The following is a 22,198-nucleotide window of genomic DNA, read 5'->3' as shown; positions in this document are numbered from 1 at the left end:
TAATTTATATTGGCTTAGAGTAAATAATCTAAAATCATTATTTCTAATATCTTAAAATCGATTTCTGTAAGAATTATGAGTCACTGAGTTAAATTTTGTTCAATCAGAACTATTGGCTTTGTGTAAATTGTAAAAAATAGTTTTTTTTCTTTTCTTCCTTCATTTACAGCCTTTCAAACATGAGTTTGTAAAGTCTTTTATACAAGAGTAGTGTGTATTTTTTTATCTCTTGAAATATGAACTTCTCATGTGACTTCTTTGACCAAGGAAGCATTTATTTGACAAATGAGGCATATATGTATTCTTAATGGGATTCCCTAGCTTGTGCTGAACATGCATCTCTCAGGGAATGTAGACAAATCTCAGCAGTCTTAATGGAAGATGAATGGGCATGTGGTCAGGTATCTAGCTGACAGACATAATAGTTCCAGGGATTGGTAACAAATGGTAGCAAAATCTGGTCCAGCTTACCAAACCTTTCAGACCCAACAGACTTCTCAGGCACATCTCATTATTTTTTATGACCAACAGAACTATTAATTTTTTAAATTCATTTTTATAGTACTTTGTTTGGGATCTCTGTGTTGTAATGTAAATTCTCATTAAAACAATGTAATTCTACCTTTCAAAATGTAAGTGATATATGAAATATTAATGTAATACAGGGATACATTAATTACTTCTCATATTGGGGCTTCACCTTAGTGTTATACTATAACTTGTACCATGTAGAAAGCCTTGAGGTTGATCTTTAACAATATACAACACTACTCATAATATCATGTCTAGTATTTTGCCGTTGTAAGGGGGAATAACATTCTCAAATTCACAAAACAACATGAAATGACTTTAAAATAACATTTAAAAAATCATTATTAAATTTTATTACAAAAACTCTCATGTTGTGACTTATGAAATTATCTAATATTTTATTAATAGTTTCATCTTGCAGACTTGCTGTTATTACAGAAATTATCATTATTGACAAATACAATATTTGCTAGGATTAAGTAAGTTTGAAAAATGCCATAACTCAATTTATGAAATGAAAACAGATCTGTGAAACTGTAGTGTCAAGGCATATACAATGTAGTTTTAGAAATTAAATGTTATAATTTGTGTCACTGGGTAGATTTTTTTCATGTGTTTGATGTGAATTGAATTGACGATCTCATGCATGCTAGGTAAGTAATCCAGTGCAGATATGTATCTCCAATTTTCAATAAATATTTATTTAATTTTCTAATCTCATTTACCTAATATGCTATATGAATTGTTCTTATGGATTATATTACCTTTATATCAAGTCCAGTAGGAAAAATACCCTAAAATTATAAAATCAACAAAACTTATTAATGAATTTATTCATTGTATAGAAAGGAGTTGTTAGTGCTCCCAAATGAAATTGAATATTACTTTAGCATTATAAAATAATTAGATGCTTTGAAGCACATACACTGTAAATATGCTGACAACTTTGGATTTTAGCTAATTCTAATGATATTTCAGTTCTTAAGTACTGAACTATTGCAGTTTCTCAAAGCCAGAAGAATATTTTTACTATTTATGCTATCTTCCTAATATTCATTGTTCTATTTCTTCTTCAATCTCTGCTGGCTACTTTTTTGTTAACTTGATACAGTCTGGAGTCATTTTGCAAGAGGGCAACACAACTGAGAAAGTTTTTTAACCAGCATGTCAGCTTATGGGCAAGCCTGTGGGACATTTTTTGATTGATGATCGAGGTTCATAGTACTTTCCCCCACGGGATGGTACTTCCTCTGGAAGGTAGCCTTGGATCATATAAGAAAACAGGCTGAACAAACAGTGGGGAGCAAATCAGTAGACATCCTCTATATTCTAAGCTCCTTTTCTGGCTTCTAAATTCCTGTCTTAATCCCAGCCATTCCTTTTTGCAGTGATGGAATTACAAGGTATAAGGTCTATAAATCCTTTCCTCTGCAAGTTACTTTAGATTATGGTGGTTTATCACAACAATAAAAACTCTATCTAAGACTATGTCCCAAAATTTTACATCAAGCTTTGAAACCTGTTTTCTAATTTTTAAAGTATGTGATAAATATATTAGTAGTGGTAAAAACTGTATAATGCTGAGAAACTATGTAATCCTGACACCATTAATCTTCATCTTGGAAGCTAATAAAATGCCTGAATTTTAGTAGAACTAACTGATGGATATCTACTGAGACATTATAGCCTTTATCACTGCATGGGCTAAAGCAGTGACACACTAATGTCCTTATTAATTGAAATTATTAGAAAGAATGAATACTCTAGGCATGAAATGTAATATCCTCATAGAATTTTTATTTATTTACAAGTAAATTCAGAGTGCACTACATTTTATGAATCATATTTACCATGTTGATATATTGATATCAAAACCTGAAACTCTTATTAAGTAATATTTAATAATAGTAAGCTACATATCAAGAGTAAATGTGACATTATTTACCTTCTCCTTATGCTTTCAGAGTATCTATTTTCTAACATTGTAGTGTGTGTTTCATCAGCAAAAACCTTTTACCATCAGTATAGAGTACATGTGAAAATGATAAAGACAAAATATCCGAAAAGCTTATCAATTCTCATGTATGCAAAAATGTTTCACACCTCATCTGCTGCTTTATTCTTTTACTTTTTTATATTTATTCCTTAAAATTTTCTTATATTTTTTATTTTATAATATAATTTAATTTTACATATCAGCCACGGATTCCCTTGTTCTCCCCACTCCTGCCACCCACCTTAACCCCAGCCCACCCCCCATTCCCATCTCCTCCAGGGCAAAGACTCCCCTCCCCTGAGGATTGAGTTCAACCTGGCAGATTCAGTCCAGGCAGGTCCAGTTCCCTCCTCCCAGAATGAGCCAAGTTTCCCTGTATAAGCCCCAGGTTCCAAACAGCCAGTTCATGCACTGAGGACAGTTCCTGGTCCCACTGCCTGGATGCCTCCCAAACAGATCAAGCTAATCAACTGTCTCACTTATCCAGAGGGCCTGATCCAGTTGGGGGCTCCTCAGCTATTGGTTCATAGTTCATGTGTTTCCATTCGTTTGGCTATTTGTCCCTGAGCTTTTTCCAACCTTGGTCTCAACAATTCTCACTCATACAAACCCTCCTCTTTCTTGCCAATTGGACTCCTGGAGCTCCATCTAGGGCCTGGCGGTGGATCTCTGCATCTGGTTCCCTCAGTCCTTGAAATGTTTATACATGTGTACATAGTATCTTTTTCATATCCACCTGAAACCCCACTCTATCACTTAATTTTCCTGAGGGTCTTTCCCAACTCCTTGGTTTGTTTTTGTTTGTTTTGAAAACCACAGCGTCCATCTAGTGCTTATTATATGTATACAGGTGAAAGTTCATCTCCTGGGGCACAGAACACATACCAGTGGACTCAATCCTAAAGAAAAATTGAATCTCCCTATCTCAGCAATCATTAACTGGCAATAGTGAGTGTTATCTCAGGAGTGCTTCTTACTCACTGGCTTGATCTTGTATAAGTCTTCTCCAGGTAACCACAACTGTTGTGAGTCCACCTATACAACAGCCACGGTACTGCATAATACTTCTCCCCATCATGCAGCACTATCATACTTTCTGCCCTCTCTTCTGTATTTCAGGTTGAAGCTTGGGAAACATGTTGATATAGATGTCTCATCTATGACTTAGGGTTCAGACACACCACCCCAGCATTGAAACAAACAATTATGAATCTCAACAGTAAAAACTACTCACAACAATAACAGTCAGATAAAGGCTGAAAGTAGACAGCAGCACAAATCTATGGTTGTAAATGTAAGTATTTATAAGGCAGTTCTGCAACATGAACTTTTTTTAAAGAATAATAGGCAACTAAGGAATGCTGAGAGCAGGAGAAATATTCTTCCCAGACAAGAGCTCAACAATTGGTTATTCAAAACCGAAAGACCTGTCCTGAAAACAGACATATATGTAATGGGTGAACAAGTTGTATTTATGTATTTAGGAATATTTTATATGTATATGCATATATAGATATACATTCATAAAACACAGAAGTTACAATAATGAAAGAAAAGTGGCCATAAACTTGTAAGAGAGCAAGGATTATATTAGAGTGTCTAAAGGGAAGAAAGGAAGGATGTTATAATTACAATGTCAAAAATTTAAATATATACTTATAAAACAAAAAATAACATCACATCAGTAGACTCTGACACAGAGCTTATGTTCTCTTGTCATGGATTTTGACCATGATATATATATATATATATATATATATATATATATATATATATATATATATACATACTTAGGAGCTGTATGAGATCATATTTAAGCATGAAGAAAATTTATTACATGTTGAAACTGTGTCTGTATTTCCTAGGCTGTTACTAGCCTTCTTACAGTCATACTAAGTTACATATTTAACAATCAGAAAGAACAGTAACCTGATTTAGTTGTGTTACAGAAAGGAGCTTAGGTTAGCTAGAATCTAGTGAGAAGAAGTTTATAAGCTAAGATGAGGTAGGTTAGAGATACAATAAGGATATACCACTGAAGGAAAAACAGGAATATTTCAGAAGGGAAGGAATAAATTAGAAAAAAGACTAAACTCTATACCAGGAAAACAGGAATGAAAAGGTCAGGAGGATGAACATTAATATTTCCCCTTGGACTTCAGTGTTGTTAAATGAATTTAATTGTGAGACAATGGACTTTTTAGCAGATTAATTGGATTTTCATGTTGATTTGATTAATATGTTTTGGTGACTAGGGCATAGAACACTACTTCTTAGATTTGTTTCATTCATCTTGCAGGTCCTGTGATGCAGGTTGGCAGCCGTACAAATTTGTAGCGATGAAATAAGAAAAAAAATAAGCATGATAAATTTTGAAAAAAAATAAATGAATGCCTGTATGAATATAATTTAAACTGAGATATTGCATGTAGAAATCCTTTGAAGAATGTCTTTGACCCTAAAGCTGCTCTATGCTGAATACACAGTCCTAATTCTTAGGTTATATGAGAATGATTCAGGTGGAGAAAAAATAATAAAAGAGTTTCCTTGACAAATTAAACTTTCCAAATGAGATGGTAGAGAGGAATGGCACATTATCCTAAGGAAGAAAATAAAATATTGTCAGTTATTTCTAATCTTTTTTTATATATGAAGTGTTATGACTAAGACTGAAGAGAAAACATAGATACACAACTGTGATCATGGTGTAAAATATTTCTTTATTAACACCTAGTCATGCTATTACTTATTGTCATTTGGACACTCTGTTTTAATTCATTAATTTTTATTTAAAATTTGGTACAATACATTTGATCATATTGTTTCACTTCCTATAACTTCATAAATTCTCAGAACTTGTCCACACCTCCTTACCCAACCAACTTCACTTTTTCTATTTCTCTTACAAAACAAAATAAAAATGAGAGAGAAACAAACTAAAAAATAAACCCACAAAATTAAAACTAAAGCTCATACATACGTAAAAATCCCACATATTTTGTATTAGTCAACTTCTTTTAGTCATAGGATCTGCATTGGAGTTGATTTATATACTCAGTAACAATCCACTGAGGAAAACTGATTTTCCTTTTCCTAGTAGGTTTCATATGCAAATATCTTCTTGATTAGGGGTGGAACTTTGTGTTCACTTCCCCTTCTTCTTGCTACAATTATGTCTATTTGAACCTGTGTAGGTCTTGTAGGTCTCTGTGAAACCAAGTGTGTATCAGTTCTGCTGTGTCTAGTTGGCATTCCACCATCATCTGAGAACCTCCTTTCTACAGAAGCCAATTAATACAGAGACTAAGCACTAGACAGTGAGTGAGAAACCTTGAATCACACAGTCCTAAATGATTTGTTTACATCAGACTTCTCCATCAAGGCTCAGGGATCTATGTACAAGTGGAGATTGAATAATTATAAAAGCCTGGGTGGGCATTCTATTTTTTATAAACAGTATAAAATTTGTCATCCCAAACACAGGATTATCTATTTCTATACAAGACAAGGAAAGAAGCAATTCTTTCTAAGTATACTCAGATATCCTTTCTAAATCTATATAAATAGCTATTTAATATCACCTGGAGGTACAGTATTGTTGATGCTCAGAAATACATACATGTATTACCTTTGATCACCTAGGTCTAAAATTTTAAAATGAAACTTTCAATCATTGATTTCTGAATCATAAATCAAATTCATATTGCTCTTAACTGCAAATGGTTCTCTAATATTATTTATAGGGCACTAAGGTAGCAGCAAAAAAGATCATTGTTTTACACTAGAGAAAACAGTGATTGACTCTTTAAATACAGTCATTTGATTTTGCATTTTCCTAGACCAATATATGTTCTTGCGTTACAGCATACGTAATATATAATTTCTTTTTTCCCTTTTATTTTATTTTATTTTACAATACCATTCAGTTCTACATAACAGCCACGGATTCCCTTGTTCTCCCCCCTCCTGCCCCCTCCCCTTCCCCCAGTCCACTCCCCATTCCCACCTCCTCCAGGGCAAAGCCTCCCCTGAGGACTGAGATCAACCTGGTAGACTCAGTCCAGGCAGGTCCAGGTCCCTCCTCCCAGTTTGAGCCAAGCGACCCTGCATAAGCCCCAGGTTTCAAACAGCCAAATCATGCAATGAGCACAGGACCCGGTACCACTGCCTAGATGCCTCCCAAACAGATCAAGCCAATCAACTGTCTCACCTATTCAGAGGGCCTGATCCAGTTGGGGGCCCCTCAGCCTTTGGTTCATAGTTCATGTGTTTTCATTCATTTGGCTATTTGTGCCTGTGCTTTAAAGACACGGGGATCGCCCAATGACGGAGAAATGGCTGAGATCTACATGAACAACCTGGACATGAGTGGGAGTAATGAAGGGTGAGGGTCGAGGAAAAGAGAGCCTGTGGGAGCAGGAGATCCCAGCTGGATCAAGAACAGAGAGGGAGAACAAGGAATAGGAGACCATGGTAAATGAAAACCACATGAGAAAAGGAAGAAACAAAGTGCTAGAGAGGCCCACAGAAATCCACAAAGATACCCCCACAATCGACTGCTGGCAATGGTCGAGAGACAGGCAGAATTGACGTACTCTGGTGATGGGATGGCCAAACACCGTAATAGTCATGCCAGAAACCCCATCCAAGGATTGAGGAATCTGGATGCAGAGATCCATGGCTAGGCCCCGGGTGGAGCTCCAGGATTCTAATTAGTGAAAAAGAGGAGGGTTTATATGAGTAAAAATTGTTAATATATAATTTCTAACAAATCTTTAATGTAATGCATTGACTTAACTAATGAAAACAACTGGATATTTTAAGTTTAACCAGTTACTCCATTATGCAGCACACATTTTCTGTAATTCAAATGAAGATCTGAAAATAAACAAATTTGTTTCATGCACAACTCCAAACTCTATTCCCTGGTTCTTTCACACCTGCAAACCTGTAGTAAACTGTAATGAACAGCTTAGTTACAACATTGTGATATTACACCATTGCTTATCCACCAGTTCTGGGATGTTTTCAAAAATAGTCTCTGTGCTTTTAAAATTTAATTTTGTGAGGAGCAAGAAATTAACAATGAATCAAAGAGATGAACAAGATATTTGGAGTCTTATTTGATGTGGTCTCAGGCAGTGTGGCTCCAAAATGACACTTTATCAGAAGCGACATTTAAAGTTTATACAGTCCAACTGAGAGCTGGATTAACAATGCACTCATTTAATCATTTCCTTTGCTTATATTTGTATGTCTTTTCTTTTCCTTTCTTTTCAACTGGCTTATAAAGGAGTCACAGCATTTCCATGCCTACATAGTTTTGATTGCAAACCTTCCTAACTCTCTCACTCCCTCAGTTCCCTGTCTATCAACCACTGTAGTCACACTTCTTTCATATGATATGTATTCGAAATTCATTTTCATTGTCTTCAAACACATCAATCCACATAGCTTTCAGAAAATATTAATAGTTTTATTGTACAGCCACTTTTCATTAGAAGTATAATGCTACCAAGATTAATTATTAAAACATATCTAACTAACAATTCTCAGAATGCAGAACATAGGCAACCAACAGAACAAGGTAAAAGTGTTGCATCATCAGGATATGCACTGGGAGAACTCAGTCACTGACACTAAAATTTGAGTGTTCAGGAATAAGTTTCACATTGAATATGCTGATATCTCTCACCAAACAATTCCTTTGAAACTATTACAGTATTATCACATTTAGTTTTAAAAGTTTGTAATTTTATGGAAACAATTCACTCAAAACTATGCTTTAGAAAATCCTGTGTATTAATGCAAATCCAGTGATGGGAATGTTATCATCATTGGATTATTTATTAATATTGGTTATTTGTTCCATGACTGTTAAATTCCAGTGCATCTTAAATTTTCTACTGAGGGTTATAGTAAGCTGAATATTGTCCCACACTGGTGTCCAGTTCATAACCACCTAAGCCTATATATTACATTTTTCTACAAATTTTACCTGCAGCTGGAAGTCATATTGCTTATCAATTAGCATTACAATATCGGCATTATTTCTTCTCATGTGAGTAATAAATTTAGGCAGGAAGTTAACTCTGGAAGAAACTGACCAAAAGACACATACACATGAGACAAAGAACCGTAGGTGGTGGGGGTCTCTCCAGTTGTGCTACCTCAGTGTCCTGAGTTTGCATGTAAAGCAGTAGAGGTCATTGGCTGGGGGTTAAGATAAATCACAGTGGTTTGTCTGCACTCAATCTAAGCTTCTATAGCAGCCTAAATCAGGGGAAAAGAACAATAGCTGGTAATGGAGGGCTATGGCAGAGCCTGATGAACACATTTCAGGAACATTATACCGAGTGCTTTCCCCGAGAGGTTTCAAATTTAGGCCTGTTTAACCCATAAAAATATTCTTGACACCTCGGCATCTACTTGTGACAGTCTGTTTTCTAAATAAATGAGACTCTGAGAAAAAAACCTAACACTTTTCTGGAAGTACCTCCTCTTGGTAGGTATAAAAGAGGGAATAACAGAGAGAGAAGAGAAACCTGGATTGAGGCTCGGCTGTGCCCATGCGCTTTCCAAAGAGTGAATTCTTGTGCCTTAGCTTGCTTTTATAAAATAAATGACTATTGCCAGGCAGTGGTGCCACACGCCTTTCATCCCAGCACTGGGGAGGCAGAGCCAGGCAGATCTCTGTGAGTTCGAGGCCAGCCTGGGCTATCAAGTAAGTTCCAGGAAAGGCACAAAGCTACACAGAGAAACCCTGTCTCGAAAAACCAAATAAATAAATAAATAAATAAATAAATAAATAAATAAATAAATAAATAAATAAATAAATGACTGCCAGCCCCGTTACAGTGCCACAACTTGATTCTACTCCTTTGGGGCCACAAGAACTAAGAATGTTGCTGAAACAAAAATCTGAAAAAAAGTTAGGGTAGTCCAAAACATCTTTACAACTTTTCAGTGAGAAAGAAAGAAACACAAAAGCCAGAAAAATGGCACCATTGTCTCTGTGCTACTACTCATGGTTTGGAAGTTGGATGGAGAGAGGCATTGGCCAACACAATTATTCACAGATGGATGCATTTTGAAAATGTTGCTTGTATATGCAATTAAATTTTGTAAAGACCATGATGAAAATTAAATTACAAAATTTTCAGAAAATGCATAATATAATAGGATATAGAATTAAAATAACTCATGATTTGAAAGATAAACAACACCTTTTCTATGTATTATGTTGATCCTTACTTCCAAATTTTATATATATATATACATATATATGTGTGTGTGTGTGTGTGTGTGTGTGTGCTTGTTGACTCCCTTCTCTCTCTCTCTCTCTCTCTCTCTCTCTATATATATATATATATATATATATATATCCACCCATTGATCATATATATAATTATATATATATATAATTATATATATATATATATATATATATATATATATATATATATATATAATTTATCCTTCAACTGGTATTTGACTTAGAGGTATCAAAATACCAAGTAGTAAAGCCAACTCCTAAACACTGAGGATAAATCTCACTATATATTCAATTATTACATTTTGCATATGTATATGTGAAAGAATAGGTATGTTTAGTGCCCAAGAATTCAGAAAGGGATACATGAGGAAAGAAAATAGGCTTTATGGAAGAGAGATGGTAATGGATCATAAGTAATATGAAAGTGGTAGAGTGAATATTGGGGGTGGAAGGCTTTAAGTGGAGATGAGAGAAACAGAGACGTGAGAAATGAAGAGCTGTTGGGAAAATCAACAAAAAGTATGCATTAAAATCTCATAAGATAATCTGATGCCTGGCAAAATAATTAAAAATAAATAAAAAAAATACAGGTATGGGAATAAAATAAAATTCTAAAACTTATTTTAAAACTAAGGAAAGCAAATGTACTACTCAGGAATAAGTAAAATATCTGGTGTGGGAGAAGAGGGAGCGAAAGACAGAAGTGCTGGAGCATCTGTTTTCGGGGTGATTCGACCCTGCAGTTGTCAAGTGGGTAGGCTTCTGAACTCTTCCCAGTCTGTCCAGTTGCTGAGCCTGTGTTAGACATGTGCCCGAGACTGTCAGATCTGACCTCACTTTGCCCGATTTCTGCCTTTGAAGAGAAACACAGTCTATTCTGACCAAAATTGCAGTTAGCTTTGTGTTCTACAGATCAGGCAGGTTATTCTGCCATCCTTGATTCCCCATTTGATACACCCAGTGGTGGTTAGCGCTCTAGGTAGCCAGTGTCTCCAATGTGCTTTAGCAGCAGCAGAAGCAAACATAAACCCCAGAACGGTGAAGAGTTCCAATATCGACTTATATTACACACCGTGCTTTGTAGATGCAGCTGTGAGTGTGACCCATCCCATGGGATCTTCAGGGAACTGACAGCCATGGTTCTCGTGGCACATATTGCCTGAGGCATTGACCCACCCACTGGTCTTTGACTCAGTTACCAAATCCTAGGTTATAAAGCCAGCTCCTAAACACCAAGGGTAAATCTTGCAGCACCTTCATCCCTCACAGTCTAATCTAGTTCTCCAGGTCAACACTTTTCTATTCATTTTGATATGGTCCCCAAATGTCCAAGAATTTTTCTTCAGGCGTTTTATCACCCTGGGGCTATGGCAGGCTGAGTTTAGGTCCCAGAACAGTAATTATTCATTGAAATCAGACCTACTGAGATACTGTTTTCAACAGTTGTTTTCTTCTCTTGATGAACTTGGTCACAATTCACCAAACCATGAGGAATGGGGAATAAAATAGGCCATCTGACTCTTTTCTATAAGACCATCTGATTTGCATTTGGAGCCAACTTTCTATGTCCCTTCTTTCACAGACACAGCTATATGTCTATAGGTGTTTTCAGCTTATTTTCTCTCTTTACTTCTCTATTTTGCTCAATAGCCCTTCTATTACTCCTTAGATGTCAGTTGTTGAATTACTTCTGTGGTGAATTTGCAATAGTCTTCATTGCTTTTTTTTCTGTAATAGAATCTATTACTTCTTACTGTAATTCTTTTCTTTCTCTGGATCTCATAGACACAATCTCTTCTTACTGTGACTCTTGTCTTTTACAGGGTCATGTGGACACAGCCTCTGAACTACCATCTTACCCAAAAGTCAAATATGTGTCTGATGTCTGTTACTTGTTTCTCTGCCATGTCTATTACCTATTTCCATGGCATTAAATGTTCCTTAATATGTGAACTGTATTTTTCATAATGTATATCAAAAGACCTACAATTATAAAATGCAACGATGATAGTGAAAAAATAGAGAAAACTCATCACAAACATTTAGGTGTATAATAAAGAGTGAATAAAAATACAGCATGTTCTGGTTGTAAATGTAGCTGCTATTGGACATAAGATTACAAGGGACTGTTCCATAAACTTTGGTAGTCATTTGGTTAACAGGAACAGTTAGGATAAAAATCAAATATGAAGAAGAAAAAATTTATACTCAACCAAAAGTATTAAAAGATACACAAGTAAGCTTAGAGTTGTAGGTAATACTTGACTGAAAATAGGGAGGCTACACACAATTGGGTTCAGATGGTGAATAACTATCATAATTACAATAAAATGCTCAGAGGCAGGTAACACTCACAGAGAAAGCTCTGACAAGTTGAAAAATCTTTTGGTTAACGTTGTGAGCATTGCAAGAGGTTTAGGGGACAATAGAGAACATTTTGTTTGACTTTTTGTCAGATAGAAGCTGAGATTTAGTAGAGGACATACACTTGGAAAACTTCTTAATAAGGACAGTTGAGAAAAATCCTAGATAAAATGCCCTTCTGCATAGGAAAAGAAGAAACAACATCACATTTCAGCTGCATACTTTTAACATAAGAATTTCTGCTAACTCCTGTACCAGTTAGACCTGTGACAGAAACACAGTAACCTTTTCATTCCATGCCACATTTTGAGCTCTGATTCCATTTTTATTTTATCCTGGAAAATCGTTTATTTTACACTAAATTGCTGGAGTTTGTAATGTATACCAATTATTACTGATTCTATCTCAGCTAACAAGAAATGAAACTTCTTTTTTTCTCTCATTCTAGGTCAGTATACAATATGATGACATTTGAAAATGAAATGAAATTATATTTCATAAGCTGATAAAGCACAAGAATAATGGTCCTACCTCACATGTTCAAAATAAACACATTCAGTATACAATGTAGTCTTAATGTGTATAAGTAACTTTATATACATGGCACATATTGGCTGAGGCATTGACCCAGTCTTTGACTCAGTTACCAAATCCCAGGTTATAAAGCCAACTCCTAAACACTAAGGTTAAGTCTAGCAGCATCTTCATCCCTCACAGTCTAATCTAGTTCTCCAGGTCAACACTTTTCTATTCATTTTGATATGGTCCCCAAATGTCCAAGAATTTTTCTTCAGGAGTTTTATCACCCTGGGGCTATGGAAGGCTGAGTTTAAGTCCTAGAGCAGTAATTATTCCCTGAAATCAGACCTACTGGGTTATTGTTTTCAACAGTTGTTTTTTTCTCTTGATGAACTTAGTTCATATATAAATTTGGATATAAAGTAGAAGTTCTCATTTTTCAAGTAAAAAGATTATCTTCCAGAGAGAAGACAAGAATTGATATAATGAAGTCCCTCAAAATCATAAATGGCTTTTTAGTGATTAAAGTAATGTGAGGGAAAAAACAATATATACAGCATAAGAAAGAAAAATCCATAATATTATGATTTATACTACATAAATCAACTCATTTCATAAGGCTTACATTACATAAAATTTGCACTAACAACCGTCTTCGTTTTAACTAAACTGGAAAATAATTAGCTGTTTTAATATATTACTATAATATATTATGAGGTCCATGATAAAAAGACTACATTGTATACTGAATGTGTTTATTTTGAGAATGTGAGGTAGGATCATTATTCTTGTGATTTATCAGCTTGTGAGATATAATTTCATTTCATTTTCAAATGTCATCATATTGAATATTGACCTAGAATGTGAGAACAAAAGAAGTTTCATAGTTACATTTCTTGTTAGCTGATAGGTTAGAACTACACCATTATAACTAGGATCTTGGTAGATATACTTCTCTAGTCTGTAATAGGTGAGTATGTGCATATGGATGACTCAATTTGGAAATAAGCTGTACTACATAAATCTTCCCTAAATATCCTAACAGTGTCTACTTTGTTTCACAATGTTCCCATTTCCCTTCTACCCTCAATCATGTTGTACCAGAAACTCAAGGTTTGAAGAAAATGTGTTTAGATTATGTATAAATAATTATAATTCTTAAACCATTTTTATTTGTATTTTATTTTTTGTTGTTTCTCCTTGACCTATTCATCCAGTTCTAATAGTTCTGAAAACAAGAATATAAACCAACCAACTATATATTTTATGGAATTACATATACATAATAAAAGTAAACTGCTTTAAAGAAGGTCATGAGGATGACCAGGGTCTGTACTGTCATGTGAGGCTGCATTGGGGCCTGAGGTCCATACCACCATATGGGCTATCCTGATTTGAGTGGCCTGTGCTGCCTGCCACTCAGGGCCATGGAGGAATCTGGATCTGGGCTACAGCTGAGGGCCATGTCTGTTTCCATAGTTCTACCACTGCCTAAGTCTCTGTTGATGTCAATGGCCTATGTTACCACCAGGGTCACAAGTATACCCAAGTTCTAGGCTACCACCTATGGCCATGTTGAGGCTGTATGGATATACAGCTGCTGGGGCCATGCCTATCTGAGTGGCCTGCACTGCCAGGTGTCATTTAGGATGAGCTGCTGCCAAGGGCTATGTCTGTGTCAATGGCCTACTACAGCCAGGGTCAACCTTCATGTCTGTGTCTCCTGTTACCACAGAAAGATGAGCAGATGTCCAGGATCTGTGTAACCACCTAAGATCATGTTGGAGCATTATGAACTGAGGGGCTACAATGGCCCCCAGGGCCATGGTGACAATGGGGCCCAGGCTGCTCCTGCTGGTCATGTCTGGGTCTATGGTCCTTATGTAGCTGGTTTCTGTTTTGATGTCCTTCGCCTGTGTTACCACAGAGGCCCATGCGACCCATGTGTTGATTCATGTGTTGAAGTATATAAAGGTGGTGCTGAGCTGGTACCTCCCCTCACTGACCTAGACTCTCATAGGAAAGCTGGTCCCAGCATTTGGGAAACTTGACCCAAACCCTCACTACAATTGTGGGAGTGCTGGCTGTGCCTCTCACCTGAAGATGGTGGTCCTAGTAGCCCAGGCTGACCAACCTAGCTGCTACTCAGACACACATCCAGGGCTTTGAGTGGGCACTCCCCAACATGTACCCCCTCTTTAACCTCCCGCAGTATGTGAAGGGACTGGCCCTTTGGAAACATAGTCTTAGGAACTCCATGACTCAGAGCAACAGCAGTATATCCAAGGGTAGTTTCAAGTGAGGGTCCAACATTGAACATATACCAGAAACCAGTGGCCTTGAATCTGATCAACAGCACATTACACAGTGATCAATTTCATGTACAGCTGTTTGGACAAAAGGGTACACTGCATGATACACAGAAAATCCCAATGCCACTAAGATGAATGAAGAGGTGATGGAAAGGTAGGATAGACAGATTGGGAAGAAGTGTTATTGTTGTTGTTGCTGCTTTTGTTGTTTGTTTGATTTTCTTAAAAAATTACTTAATATTCTTTTTTTTATATTTTTCATCTATATTATTTTATTTTATAATTTATTTTTAAGTTTTTCTTTGGAGGGGAAGCTACAAGGTAAATATAAAGGGCGTGGGAAACGAGTGGGACTCAGGTGCGTGATGTGAAATTCCCAAAGAATCAATAAATAATTATTTTTTTAAAAGGAGGAAAAGTACAATAAAATGATTTAAGAGATTAAGAAATACAGATGAAAGAAAATAATAGCATTTAAACAGAAACCAACAGTGATCCATTAGCTTCATAAATATAGAAAATAAAGCAACTAATGTCTGTAAATCTGTGAAGTTGTTGGCAATGATAAATTTGTTGAATTAAACTATTTTTATTAGGACAGAATAATTGGTAATAACATGTATCTTCTATAAAGAGAATCTTCCTTCATAAAGGGGTTGGATCTGCAATAAATTATGGGATAAAGTGTTAGGTAGATATTTGAATACTATATTCATTCAGGAGAATGATAATAGATTCTGTAGGATCTATGGTCTCTCCAGTTTCAAGTTTTTAAGTTATTGTGTAATATCTGGCATGGGATTTTCACTATCAAATGTGTTAAGGGCACCTTAAGTTCAATTAGATGGCTGTTGGTTACCCCAGTCAATCAGTGCCACTATTAAACAGTGTGGCATATCTTGTACTTATTTTGCTTATTATTATACTTCACAGGATGTAATCTAGATAGGAGAGATGATTGCTTTTCTCCCCTAGCAACCTGCATACCAACATTCTGCATGAGAGCTAGACATCTTCCAGGAGACTTTCAAGACAATACAAGCTTGATTACTCCCAAGTTTTGTGACTAAAATTTGTAGTGACTTAAGCAATAAAGTCATGCTCTCAAGCTTTGGGAGGCAGTCATAAATTCCTGATCTCCTGAACAATTTTATCTGTGGATTATCAAGAAGATGATTCCTCCCTAAGCTGTACTGTCTAGTTGATTCATTAATATTAGCTTATACAGAGTTTTGATTAATAAAAATAAATAAAAGGACATGCTACACAGTCAGGGCCTATGAGATCCACTTAGGAGCTGCTTTAGATCCCAGCTCAGGTTGATCATTGAATTCTCCCCAGGAGCCAGGCTGGCTCTAATTCTCTTTTTCCTGAAAAGATGGAGTCACAGGTTTCAGTGTGCACTATTAGCTGAAACAAAGCTTCAATTTAATTTCAGGTTAGACCAGATGCCTTGCTAATGGTTTTTAAGATAAATAACCCCAGAAAAACAATCTATAGTTCACAAGGACACATAGTTGAGCTGCCTGATTGATGTAGGCTAGGTTTGTAAATATAAAATAGCTTAATTAGTGCTTGCTGACAGATGATTAATTCCTTGTACCCATTCCTGACCCAAATTGGCTGATATGGGAATGTACCCTGAATATTAAGAGTTCAACTGACTGACATTTTTAATCTATAATCTTTTTGGGTCCTGCTGTTATGCAAATAACAGAAAGTAGAACCCAGACATCTAGAAAGAGCAGCAACTTTTGTTGCACAGAGACACCGTGGAGAAGAAAATTCTGACTAGTCAGAATTACAGAGAGGAAGTGTCATTCCCCCCACAAAAGTGTTTAGTTTTGTGGTTAGGGTCAAAAAGTACATTTTGAGATTTAAAGCATCATGGTGTCACAACATCTCCAGAGTGTCAACTGGAGCAGATGCTAATAAATTTATGGTATCTCAGGAACTTTGACCTGAGGCTTAACTAGAGGATTTATGGCATTATGAGTTTCTTCCAGAGCAAATGTCAGAGCCTGATATGAAATGAGAGATTATAAAATAAATAACAAATTGAAATCAGTTTTTGGAAGCTTTCAAAATTTCTCCAAGATAAGCAAGATACAGTAGAAAAGCCAACACATATATGTATGTATGTATGTACATACATATATATTTAAGATATCTCTAATAGAATTCTGAGTCAAAGCTAAAGAAATTTTATTTTAATGAATTCTTACATGATTTACTCCCCAATGAAGAATGATCAGTTATTTATATTTTAAAGTTTTGTTAATATAATGAATTATTAGTTTTTCAACCAAAAGTTAATTTTTTTTAAACTTTAAGGTAAATTATAAATTAAATTCCAATTCATTTGTTTATATAACAATAAATATATATTATTTTTCCATAATTTTTAGATGCAATCCTAATAGTAATTTGGTTAGTAATTTATACTTTTAGAGGGACAGAATAGACAGAGAATCTATACTCGTGAAAGCCCAACCATACAAGACCTGAGCAACAACAACGCCAGTAGTAACACTAATATGAAAGTGAGAGAACGGATGGGGCCCTGCTCCTATGTAAAGAGCCACAGGAAACTAACAACTGTTGAGAGAGGGAAAATTAGTCTTCCCCAGGGAACATTATAACTGGTTATGTGATAAGTAGTCAGCTACTATATTTATATACTTCTTATTGGGGCATATTATTATGACTTTTAAAAGTAGTTTTGTCATTTCATTGGCATTTTTATACTTTCACATCACTTTACCTTGTCAGTTTTCTCTCTACCTTCCCACATTCTAGCATTCTACCTTTAGTTTGTTTTTTTCAGCCACAAATTATCTAGATCTAGACTTCATAAAATTCCACATTTAGAAAAATGGGGGACCATTTGCTTTCCAAAATTATATCAGTCAACTTCCCTTGTCCAACTTATCTTCATTCTGTGTATTTACTAGCACTCTGCTAATTCTTCTATTACATTTTTGTTATATAAATTAATACTTATTTTAAATAATGGTGTATAAGAAAGAATAATATTATATTTTTTGAGCTTATCTTCTACTTAACATATCAATCTCCATTGTACTATAAATGACATAATTCCACAATTTTATTTTTCATATGGTAGAATAAAACATTACACACATAAAATCCATGTATATTTTCCTTTTCTTCCCATCTTTTTATAGGTGTCTTGGCTGAATATCTGTTTTGGCCATTATAAATAGCACAAAAATGAACATGAGTATGAAAGTATGCCTGCAATATTACACTGACTTAGCTTCCTTCAGGTGCATATTCACTAGTGCTATAGTTGAGTCATAAAATAATTCTTTGTTTAGTTTTTAAGGACCTTCCACATTGACTTCCACAGTGACTGTGTTAGATAGGTTGGATTGGTAACTTTGGAGACTATTAATGATACATCACTCATGGTCTGCTTTACACACCACCTTCATTTCCATGGTATCATAAGAATGCTTGTCATCATGCTTTCTGGTCCAAACAGTGGAATACAGTTGGCATCAGATGGAAAATGTCAATGAAGTTTTCTCTAAAGATCAGAAAATTAAATATTATACCTCTTACCATAAAAGATTACCAAGCTTCACCTATCAATCACTTATCAAAGAGTCTATCACCTGCCTCAGAAGAGCTGACTCACTTGAAGATAATCTAGAGAACGGGAGGAATGAATGTCCTATAAAGATGACATCCCCTGTCCTTCTCAGACATCTCTCCCTCAGCTAGATACTTACAAAGCCACTGCCATGTATCTTGTGTACTCAGAAACACATACCATTTTCTTTCTTTCTTTCCATTTCTCTATATTTTAGATACAAAGACCTAATATGCTTATGGGACACTACGGGCTTCTCATTTTTTTTTCTGGAGCCCCCTCCCTCTGCTACACACCTTCGCCAAACTCAACTGTTGAACATGCTGGCTTTCACAGACCCTAAGTCAAAAGGCAGAATTTTCACATTTCCTTTTCCTTACATCCCTGCAATGGGAAGCTGTTGAGATTTATATCTAGCCTAATCTTTCTTAGGCTCAAAATTAATAAAATTTTCCTTGAGTTTCCTTTGTGTTCAGTTTTTATTTTTATTTTTTTTTTAGTAATGAAAGTAAGGATTTGAAAAAGCAATACTTTAGTATTTCATTGGTGACAGTTGATGAATAAACATATACATACACAGAGCTATGTATATATAAACACACATATGTGTGTATGTATGCTTGTGTATATCTGTATGTATAAATGAATAATACATTATATTAGATATAATATATTATACATTTGCATTTTAAAAAATATAAATACAATTCAGGCTTTTCTTCCACCCAACCCATCTCATGTCCCTTCAATCCCCTCAAATTTATGGCCTCCTTTCCTATAATTATAATTTTTACTGAAATACATACACATATACATGTATAAATTATTAAATACAACCTGCTGAATCTATTTAGTATCACCGTATGTGTAAGTTTTCAGCACTGTCCACTTGTTATTGCATAACCAGTTATGTAGCTCACCACCAGCGGAGATTAATTTCCCTCTCTCAACATTTGTTAATTTCTTATAGCTCTTAATCTATGAATAGGGTTCCATGATATTTCTCCCTTTCATATTAGTGTGACTACTGGAGTTATCACTATTAGTGTGACTGCACGGTTTGGCAGCCATATTGTTGAGATTTCATGAGTGTACATTACCTGTCATTTCTTTTATAAAGACACAGGACAATTTTAAAAGAAGTAGGCATTATTGTGTGTGTGATACAATAGTTTGAATGTTTTTAAAATCTGTGCAAATGTTCTTGTAATTAACAGAGATTAAGAATGTGTTCGGCACAAGTGGGTCTCTGTGCCTACATCTGCTTCTTGTGCCTTTTCTTGGGCACTTTTCATTCTGTTCATTTGTTTTGTCCTATTATGATGTGTTTCCTTTCATTTTATCTTATATTTTCTTTTATTATTATCCCTTTGAACAGTTTTCTAATGAGAGACAGAGAGGGAGTGGTTCCAGATGGAGGGGTGTTGGGGAGCACTGAGAGGAGTAGAAGGAGGGGAAACCTTAATCAGGATGCATTCTCTGAAAAAAAAGAGGCTGTCTACAATGAAAGAGATAAAAGAATGTGTTCAGCATTATTGTCACCATAAGAGTTCTTTAGAAATTGATATAGTCACCATTAGCCATACTTTATCCACTTGAAATCAAAATTTAGATGCTAGGGTTTTATTTAAGAGAAAGAAAACACTGTGTTCTACAGGTTGTGTCTCTCCACTGCCCTCTTGCAATTTACAGAGCTAACTGAATGGTTGAGAAAGGAAATTAAAATATTTGGTGAATAACTAAAAAATGGGAGAATAGAAATAAAGAGACCACAGATTCCACCAATTTGTTTACTTCTGTGATTAAGAACTAAAAGGAGAATCCTATCCTTTGAACATATTCTCTCAAAGATTTTTAAAACAGTTTCAGCTCTAACCATTTGTAAAGTATATAGGAAGAAAATTGTAGTTATGCTAAATATATAAATAATAAATATAATTTATCAATAACTCATATGATAATAATTTAAATAAAAATACAGATTATTTAAGTCACAACAAATATTAATATTAACATGTTACTTTATGGTGAATTATTTAAGATTTGACAAATATGAAAGTCTACTTATATCAACTCCACATTATTCTTTGGATTAACATTATTTGTACATTTGTATCTTCATATGTAACATATTGTATGTTTTGGTGTTTAATTTCTACTACATAGAATTGAGTAAAAATAAAATTGTTTTCACTTCAGACATAGAATTGTAGATGTAACCAACCGTCTTATTAAATAAGAAACACAGAAACAATGTAAAAGAGAAAGCCGAGAAGTCAGAGCTCAGAGCTAAAATCTCACCCTTCCTCCTGCTGTCCCCGCTTCGCGGAAAAGAGACCTACCTCCTGTCGGTTCGTTTTTTTAAAGTATGTTGTTCTGCCTTCTCATTGGTTGTAAACCCAAACACATGACTGCCTCGTCACTGTCTGAATGTACAGCCCCCTAGGTCTTAAAGGCATATGTCTCCAATGCTGACTATATCCCTGAACACACAGAGATCTTATGGGATTAAAGGCGTGTGACACCACCGCCACACTTTTGCTATGGCTCTAATAGCTCTGACCCTGAACACACAGATATCTATGGGATTAAAGGCGTGTGCCACCACCGCCCGGCTCTTGCTATGGCTCTAATAGCTCTGACCCCCGGACAACTTTATTTATTAACATACAATCAAAATAATATTTCAGTACAATTAGATTACCACCACATAGAATTCTCTACATTATTGATAAGGAAGTCAAACTTGTACTTGGGAATTTTATTTAGTGGTTTGGAAGTCAAAGAATACTATTAAAGCATAGATACATGTTTACTCTGTGTCTTCAAGAACAAAAGAATAGTACCATTCATTACAAATAAAGGATGAGAAAACAAAATTAGTCAATAATCTTTGTTAATTATAAGATGTATAAGGTTTCTAATACCTTCAATTAGGGTAGGTTGTGAAGAAATAACTGCAAAACACTATCGGTGCTTAGCATCATAACACTAAATCTTCACAAAGCCTCTTTTACTAATGCTAGTTCATATGGAACCAGCTTTAAGAGAAAATTAGATTGCCATTAATGATCAGAATTTAGTGTTTTTACTTAATTATTTTTGGTATTAATAGGTGTTGATATATTGTTGGTTAAATTAACTTGCTGGGGGATAGTGTTCTGTATGCTGTGAATATGAGTTGCTCTGATTGGTTGATAAATAAAACACTGATTGGCCAGTACCCAGGCAGGAAGTATAGGTGGTTTAAGCAGACAAGGAGCATTCCGGGAACAGGAAGGCTGGGCCAGGAGTCACCAGCCAGACACAGAGGAAGCAAGATGACAAGGCAGAACTGGGAAAAGGTACCAAGCCACGTGGCTAAACATAAATAAGAATTGTGGGTTAATATAAGTGTAAAAGCTAGTTAGTAATAAGCTTAAGCTAATGGCTGAGCAGTTATAATTAATATAAGCTTCTGAGTGATTATTTTATAAACAGCTGCAGGACTGTGAGTAAGAGTGTTTTGTCCTGACCACGGGGCCAGGCGGGACACAGAAAATCTTCCAACTACAGTAATTAATTTATGTTTTTGTTCTGAT

This window comes from Peromyscus maniculatus, chromosome 10 (genome assembly GCF_049852395.1).
Source record: "Peromyscus maniculatus bairdii isolate BWxNUB_F1_BW_parent chromosome 10, HU_Pman_BW_mat_3.1, whole genome shotgun sequence".
In the NCBI taxonomy this organism is placed as follows: domain Eukaryota; kingdom Metazoa; phylum Chordata; class Mammalia; order Rodentia; family Cricetidae; genus Peromyscus; species Peromyscus maniculatus.
The sequence above is the reverse complement of the archived record's forward strand: the minus strand, read 5'-3'. Positions refer to the sequence as shown.